Source organism: Lycium barbarum, chromosome 8 (assembly GCF_019175385.1).
Source record: "Lycium barbarum isolate Lr01 chromosome 8, ASM1917538v2, whole genome shotgun sequence".
In the NCBI taxonomy this organism is placed as follows: domain Eukaryota; kingdom Viridiplantae; phylum Streptophyta; class Magnoliopsida; order Solanales; family Solanaceae; genus Lycium; species Lycium barbarum.
The window spans coordinates 86,178,431-86,187,475 of NC_083344.1; the positions used below are offsets into that span (position 1 = coordinate 86,178,431).

Here is a 9,045-nt window from a genome sequence, read left to right on the forward strand (position 1 = left end):
ATTATCGGAGGTTCGTAGAGGGCTTTGCTTCTTTATTAGCACCGCTAACAAAGCTGACTCACAAGATAGCTAAGTTTCAGTGGACAGATTCATGCGAATGAAATTTTCAGGATTTGAAAGATAGGCTGACGACAACACCAGTTCTGACACTCCCTGAGGGGACAGAGGATTATAAGGTGTATTATGACGCTTTGGGCATCGGGTTAGGTTATGTGTTGATGCAGCATGGCAAGGTGATTGCCTATGCTTCCAGGCAGTTGAGGAAGCATGAGAAGAATTACCCAAACCCACGATCTGGAACTAGCAGCAGTGATTCATATGCTTAAGATCTGGAGGCACTACTTATGTGGTGTCCATGCTGAAATCTTTACAGATCATAAAAGCCTTCAATATATATTTAAGCAGAAAGAATTGAACTTGCGGCAGAGACGATGGTAAGAATTATTGAACGATTATGATGTTGATATTCTGTACCATCCAGGGAAAGCAAATGTGGTAGCTGATGCCCTTAGCCGATGATCCATGGGTAGTCTATCGTATTTACCAGTCGAGAAAAGGGAGTTGACCTATGAGCTTTACCAGTTAGCCAGCTTAGGAGTCCGACTAGTGGACTCCGGTGATTCAGGAGTTATTATCCAAAACACAGCAACATCTCTAGTAGTAGAAGTGAAAACACGTCAGTACATAGATCCAGTGTTGGTAGAATACAAGAACACTGCACCGCTAAAGGAAAAGTTGCCATTTGAGATTACAGGAGATGGGGTCCTGAGATATCGAGGTCGCTTATGTGTACCGGACGTTGTGGGGCTACGCCAACAGGTTATGGCAGAGGCACACCATTCTCGATATTCTATTCACACGGGCTACACCAAAATGTATCACGATATTAAAGGAATTTATTGGTGGAATGGCATGAAAAACGAAATTGTAGAGTTCGTAGCCCAGTGTCCAAATTTCCAGCAGGTGAAGGCCGAACATTAGAGGGCTAGTGGCTTACTGCAAAATATCGAACTTCCGACTTGGAAGTGGGAAGCCATAAACATGGATTTCATTACAGGGTTGCCTTTCTCACACCGTAAATTTGATTCCATATGGGTGATCGTAGACAGACTCACAAAGTCAGCACACTTCTTACCCGTTCGGACCACTTATACCACTGAGGATTATGCTAAATTGTATATTAATGAAATTGTGCGGCTTCATGGAGTACCAGTGTCTATTATTTCGAATAGAGGCGCTCAGTTTACAGCCAATTTCTGGGAATCCTTCCAGAAGGGAATGGGGACGCAAGTGAATCTTAGTACCGCATTCCACCCACAGACAGACGGGCAGGCCGAACGCACTATTCACATGCTCGAAGATATGTTATGAGCATGAGTTATAGACTTCAGGGGCAGCTGGGATGACCACCTACCATTGATAGAATTTTCTTATAATAATAGTTATCACTCCAATATCCAGATGGCCCCATACGAAGCTCTTTATGGACGGAAGTGTAGATTACCTTTAGGATGGTTGGAGGCTGGAGAACCACAGTTATTGGGACCCGAATTGGTCTAACAAGCCTTAGAAAAAGTTAATATCATCTAGGAGAGACTGTCAGCTGCACAGAGTCGCCAAAAGTCTTATGTAGATAATTGTCGACGAAATCTAAAGTTCCAGGTTGATGATTGGGTATTCCTGAGGGTGTCGCTAATGAAAAGAGTTATGAGGTTTGGCAAGAAGGGCAAGCTCAGCCCTAGGTACATTGGCCCCGATCAGATTGTGCGTAGGGTGGGTCAAGTCGCATACGAGTTAGACTTGCCCCCCGATCTGGAGTCTGTCCATCCAGCGTTTCATGTATCAATGTTGCATAAGTGCATCGGAGATTCTGCTAGAGCGGTACCATTTGAGGATTTACTAGTCACTGAGCAGTTGTCTTATAAAGAAACACCTGTAGCTATACTAGATAGGCAAGTGCGGCGATTTCCCACTAATGACATGGCTTCAATTAAAGTGCTCTGGAGAAACAAGAACGTCGAGGAAATGACCTGGAAGCTGAGGAAGATATGAAGCTTAGATACCCACACTTGTTCTCACTTTCCGAAGAGATACGAACTACAGGTATGTAATATGTTCCCAGTTTTCACATTGGTCGTCTGAGGCCATGGATATCATTACTTGATATAGCCCTCTGTAGTGTGGCCTTGTTGGCTTGTTGCGTGGCAGGTTGGTGGAGGAAAATTTATAGATGAGGCTCTGCCAAAATTTCTATAAACCTTCTATAAGTTAACATTCGAGGACGAATGTTTCTAAGGGGGAAAGGACGTTACATCCCGTGTTTTCATGCGTAGGAAGGCATGCGAGTGAAATGACATTAGTAACCAAAAATGAGGCTATGGACTACTGCTATGTCACATGATTATGAAAATGAGTATATGAAGTGTGTTAGAAGTGAACAATATTGAGTGAATTGAGAAAAAGGAATTAATTATGTGGATAATTGGTTAAATGTTGGAAAAAAGCGGGAGACTAAGGAATTAATTATGGTATATGTTCAGATTAAGTGGATAACTATTATTTTGTTTAGCCTTCACAAGGCCCTTGATTAGTGGGCCGATTGTGGTATAAATTATAAATGCATGCATAAAGGGTTGTGGCAAGTCGTAAGGATGAATGTATAAGTGCTAACCTAGGTGGCTTACCCATGTAAAGCAAAGTAAAGATCATTTGAACTACTATTTTACTTCCTTGGCATTTTTGGAGTGTAAGAAAGGAATACAACACACTTCTTTTTATTTTTTCTTGACTTTCTTATTCTAAAGTATTATCCAAGAACGTATACAGCAACAATTTAGTTCTTTTTTGTTTTAGCATAACATTTTGGTTTTTAAAACGAGATGAGCAATAACGTTTCTTCCATTTAAGTGAAATTCGAGTTTTCTCCAAAGTGACGTAAGGTGGAAGAAGAATAGTTCATGGAATATAAGGTAATAATTCTCCTCTCTTAGATATATTTAAAGTTCGCCAGGTCATAGCTAAATTGTGGGATGAGACATACGGAATTAATGGCGGGAAATTGTATAAGTTGTTGTTGTTGCTATGTGGACTGATTTAGAGTGTATTCTTGAGTTGTTGTGCCTAAAATTCTTGGAATATAGCTTGTGTATGTTGTTGTTGATGTTGTGGTTCTTTATGTTGAGTTGAGGAAGTGATAAAAGTAGGGGGAATGCTGCCCGATTCTTTATAGAAAGGAGTTATCATTTGATATACATCATATATTAGTATTCACTAAGTTAATGGAAGATGTGCTATTCACGAAGATTGTACGTGGGTTACCATGACCTTATTGTAATACTGCTCTCTAGTTAAGAACGAGTATAAGAATAGTTGAGCTATATAAGATGATAGAATGACAGTATGTATAACTAGTGTATATGTTGCTTATAGGCTATTATGTTGCCTTCGAGTTATCATTATATGTATGTATAGCCTGGCCTACGAGTCGTGGAGTTGTTGTCGGACCGACGGGTCACGGAGTTGCGCATACCTGACTTACGGGTCATGGAGTTAGTTATACCTGGCCTACAAGTCATGGAGTTATCTATCCGCAACCCAGGTAGAGAACCTCCAGATCCTTTCGTGATGTATATATAGTACAACTTGTTATTTTATTTCGGTTATTATCTTGCCTTACATGCTCAGTACATTATTTGTACTGACATCCCTTTTGCCGGGGGCGCTGTATTCATTCCTGCAGGTTCTGATAGACAGCTAGATAGACCTCCTCAGTATACGAGACGAGAGATCAGCTGACTGGTGAGCTCCTATCACGACCCAACCCCATAGGCCATGACTAGTGCCCGACCTGGACACCCGTACACATACCTATTAGATATAGTCAAACTGAAACTACGAACAATATGGAACTTTACAAAAGAACTCCGAAAGTTCATAACGTCATCATATATGTATATTCAGATAAACTGTCTCCTGAGGAGTCACAACTGAGCAAATCATAAAATGATACGCAAGCCGACAAGGCTGCCACTACACATCAATATCATGTCATATGCAAGCCAGCAAGGCTGCCACTACAGACGGACATCATATCATAGCACATCGTATGGACACAGCTGAACAGAACTTATACACAACCCACACATATGTCTACAGACATCTAAGAGTATCGATAGCGAAATATGACCGGCCCCGCCGTACCCCTGGATAAACATACATATATATATATATATATATCATAAGATCTGTACCAAAAGTCTAAACTCCGGAACAACGGAGCTCTCCAAGACAGCAGAAAGGGAGTCCTAAGCCGGCGGATCACCAAAGCGAGTATCTGCACCTGCGGGCATGAAACGCATCCCCCCGAAGAAAGGGGGTCAGTACGGAATATATTCTGAGCATGTAAAGCATGAAATACAGTAAACAGGATCATAACTGAAATAAGGAGTACAGAAAATGAGTACAATAACCAGAATACCAATATGCTTGCCTTTAAAACATAAATCATGCATGTCAATATCATATATCATATACATATATACCGTACCTGGCCCTCTAGTGAGGGTCGCGGTGAATAAAGTCATCATATGCCCTCCTGGCCGCCATATCATGTCATCATATCATCATATACATATATATACCGTACCCGGCCCTCTAGTGAGGGACTCGGTGAACAATGCAATGAAACTGTGCACGATAACATACCCGGCCCGGGACTCGGTGAAAGACATATTGAGGCATGCACGAGCAGAGTAATGAGAAACTATATGCAATTTAAAAACATTTTCAAAGACTCAATAGAATGATCAACACGAATTACCATTTGAAAATCAGGACAATAGTCGTATCAAATACCTTTCGAATGTCACTCGGAACATATCAAACATCCCTTGAATGTCATCATAAGTATATCATAAAGCCTTAAGGATCATAGTCATATGTCACTATAGTATGAAACACCTTATAGAAGTCCAGTCACTAATTATCATAGAGTTCGTAAGAATAGGAACGGATATATATCGACTATTAACCAACATACAGAAAACTGAAGAGGGAGGCTCAATCACTTGAGAAGTGTAACATCAAGAAGTGTATAAGAATCATAAATATCACTCAAAGCTTATGAATGGAATTACCCCAAATTTCATATCATTCATCACTTAAATCTAAGACATGCCAAAAGAAAGAAGGGACAGCTTCACATACCTGTTGACGACTATTCGTAAATCCGTTCGCCTCGTCGCTCTTTTAGCCTATTTAATATAAGAGTAACGTTATCGTTAGTAACTATACTTTCTAGTTCACAAATCCGCAGGCCGTCACTTATAGAACTCTGTTATGTCCCGTGTTTTCGTATAATTGGAAAGCGAGAAATAATTACGATTTATGTGTTATAAGGATATATTTTTTTTTTTTGGTGAATATGACTATTTTGGTTATGGAATCTTAAATGTTAAGACATCGGGGAAGGCCGAGGATAAATTTGGAATTTCGAAAATTAGTTTCGGGAATTACAAAACGGGACTTTAACCAATTGGGCCAAGAAAAATTTGGAAGTGGATTGAAGCCCAATTCAAGGGATGGCCGGCCATGGCCCAAGTCCACCTTAATGAAGATATATATCACATTGTAGTGGTAATTATCTAGAAGAAAGATCAAAATTCAAGAACACCAAGAAATAAGGGGTTCGACCGTGACTTAGAAAAGAAAAGAAAAAAAAATTTCCCAAGCTTTGTTGTTGATCCAAAAATCCTAATTTCTACATAGTTGTGAAGTACTCAAGGCCCTCTTCAACGGGGTATAATTAGTTTGGCACAAGAACCTCGTTTGCGACAAGTCGGGTTTTCAAGAAAAGGTAAGAATTTTGCCCCTTTAATGTTATAGAATTGATATGAATATGGTAAGGATTGGAAATAGACGAGAATCCCGTAACTTGGATGTAAATAGAAAGCCGTGGGTGTGTGTGTATATTGTATGTTGGCCGTGAGTTATATGTAGTGCAAAGGTATGGGAATCTTATCTTGTTTAGTTGGTTTGTGGCGTCGTTATAACATTTAGGACGTAAATGATTGGTTAGTGAATTAAATGGGCATTGGAAAATGATTTCGGACATTATCGGAAAGTGTATACCTTCGGTATCATTATGTATATCATTGTATATTTAGGGTGCTAGAGACTTTAAATATGAATTTATAATGATGTTAATGAATTCGGAATGAAACGACGTGAGTTAGAATGTTCGTCGTGAAATTTTGATGTTTTGAAGAATTATGGAAAGTAATGGATTTTGGGGCAATTTCGTGTATGGCTTGGATTGTAGTTAGGATGTGATTGTATAAGTTTGAATGCGGAAATGAATACAATTATGTAGATGTAGAATTGGAGTTTTGAAAGTTTGAATGAAAGTTGCCAACTTAGGTAACAAAGTAGAACTTTGAAGCTAAAGTGGTTTGATTATTACTTGTGTTGTTTGATGATGTGTGGGCTGTTGTATTGATGTATTTTGAGCCGAGCTAAGTCTCGAGGATGTTAGATTTATAGGGGAAATGCTGCCGAAATTTCGGTAGGCAAAAATGAAGTTAAAGGCATTTTAAGCCTAAGAATCTCAATTGGTAACTTTGACCATTTGCAGATTTCAGACGAAACGGGACTTGACTTTTGGGAGAGCATACGACGTCTGTAAGGTATGTAAAGCTTCCCACTCCTTCGTTTGGCATGTCTTAGTGTGATAGGCGAATATTGGAACTTCCGGAGCATTTCTGCTCCTCGAAATCCGACCCACAGAAAAGTTGCTATTCATTCAATTCAATTGAAGCCTAAGGGCTCTATTTTGGCTAGAATGCCACCACTCGTCCGAAACCTATCGAAATGTGGTCGGGTAACTTAGAAATGATTATGTATGACCCTTTGGCCTATAAATGTTCAGAAAATATGTTCGCCACCTCAATTTGACTCGAGGTGGGCCCGCTAACCCCGATACGCCCTATTTGCCTTATTGGGCTATCTTTGTGAATAAAGTTTGATATGATACTTTCGATTCTGGAATTCCCTCCTATGAGATATGTTTTGAATATTATGATGTGCTAAGTTACGTTTGAGCCATACGTACCATTTTGGAAACTTTTGTGAAACGGATCTTTGTATCGACTAAGTATTCGCTTATTTTGTGCTATGGAACGATTTGTAAAACTATTATGTTTTGAAAGACTATTTTGAAGTATGATTTGCATTTGTTTGCTCATGACTCCGCTCGTGCCTTATTATGACTTCGTTCACCGGTTCCCGGGCCGGTTATGATTCGTGCGCCTTATAATAATTCGGCCGTATGCTGTGTTACGGTTCCCGAGGCTTCGCCATAGGGCCGGGTTCCGTTTGGAGTTATGCTGTGATATGGCTCGTGATGCGATACGCTCACCTCTGATTATGTTTGTGTTCGGGGATGTACGGAGATTTGAAACCTTCTGGTGTTATGCTGTGTGTGGCGCCAGCGTCGGAGTGGCGACCACGTTCCTAAGCGGTTGCATGATTTCGTTTGCATTGTATATACGTATATGATTTTGATACGGATTTTGACATACCGATTTGTATTCCATTTTGTTATCTGATTTGCTGTCAGTTTTGATCCATATTTCTGTACTCCGTGCTTTACATACTCAGTACATATTTCGTACTGACCCCCTTTCTTCGGGGGCTGCGTTTCATGGCCGCAGGTGCAGATATTGGCGATCCTCCACAGTAGGCTCCCCCCTTTGCTATTCCAGAGTACTCCCCTTTGATCCGGAGTCCACTTTTGGTACAGACTCCTTTTGCTTTGTATATATTTGGTATATCTGACTATTTGGGTACGGCGGGGCCCTGTCTCGCCATATGTCTTTGTTTTGAATTCGTAGAGGCCTGTAGTCATATATGTGGGGTAAGGGTCCTGTATATGTTGGTTTGATTTCGTTTTCTGGTCTTAAAGCGGTATGTTTGTTATGCTGGCCCCAAATGGCCCTTATGCTTATGTTTGCACTTTGACCGGCGATGTCTATTCTGCCGCTCAGTTTGTATTTGATATGGTATTTTGATTTGGCGCGACCGCTTAAGACATATTTTGATATAAATTATGTTTGATATGATTTCGTAAAATTCGGAAATCAGTTTGGATTTGAAAATTTATATGTGATTCGGTCTGGGTACCCAGGTAGGGTGCCAGTCGCGGCCCACGGGGCTGGGTCGTGACAAACTCATTCTTTAACTTATACTTCTCGTTTAGGGTTGTTCACTATTCAAGGACTTAACGGAAATCGGGCAGCATTTTCCCTATATATTCGCCTAACCCGAATTTCCAATTATTCACCTGTCAACATAGAAATACCAACAACAACGATATACACATAAAATTCTCACAATTCAGCCCATAACAATTCTAACAACCCAACAACTTCTCTTAATCCATTTCAATCCACAATTTCCTATAACATCGATTTCATGCATTTTCTTAATTCCAATTTTGTCCAATCCAATTTTAATAACTCCATTACAACACTATCAACACGATTACATCATAAGACAAGAAAATCTTACCTTAATTTTCTCGGAGGAATTTCTACTCTTAATTGCTCCAATTTCGCAATTTCTTCTTCCTCAATTCAATATCCAATGTTGCTATCACCTCGTTGAACTTGCAAACCACTTGAACTTAATCAACATGGCAACAATATATTTTTTTGTTCGATCCCTTGCTGGCCGAGTAGCCATGGAAATTATCGGAGAATTTTTTCTAAGTTGCAATAAAAGAATGCATAGAATGAATAATTTGTTGAATCATTATTCAACATTTATATAAGGTTCTCTTTACAATGACACGTTAGTGCCACTAACCTTGTCCACTTGCTGCCACGTGTCAGCCTAATTGGTGCCACGTGGCAGCCCATTAATATTTTATTTATTTATGTTTATTTTTCGGGTGGGGCCCACTTCCATTAATTAAATTAATTAATTTTAATAAATCATTAATCCTTACTTAATAATCTAATCACAATTAATTAGTCCCTAGTCTCCAAT

At 39.8% G+C, this 9,045-nt stretch overlaps 1 long non-coding RNA gene across 1 annotated transcript in view; it reads left to right on the forward strand.

The window, feature by feature from the left end:
• Nucleotides 1-8,065, forward strand: part of LOC132605126 (uncharacterized) — a 35,791-nt gene extending 27,726 nt beyond the window's left edge. Inside the window, exon 5 of the long non-coding RNA XR_009569048.1 lies at nt 7,710-8,065. This is a non-coding gene — a long non-coding RNA (uncharacterized LOC132605126). The remainder of the gene's footprint in view (nt 1-7,709) is intronic.
• Nucleotides 8,066-9,045: the final 980 nt, after the last annotated feature.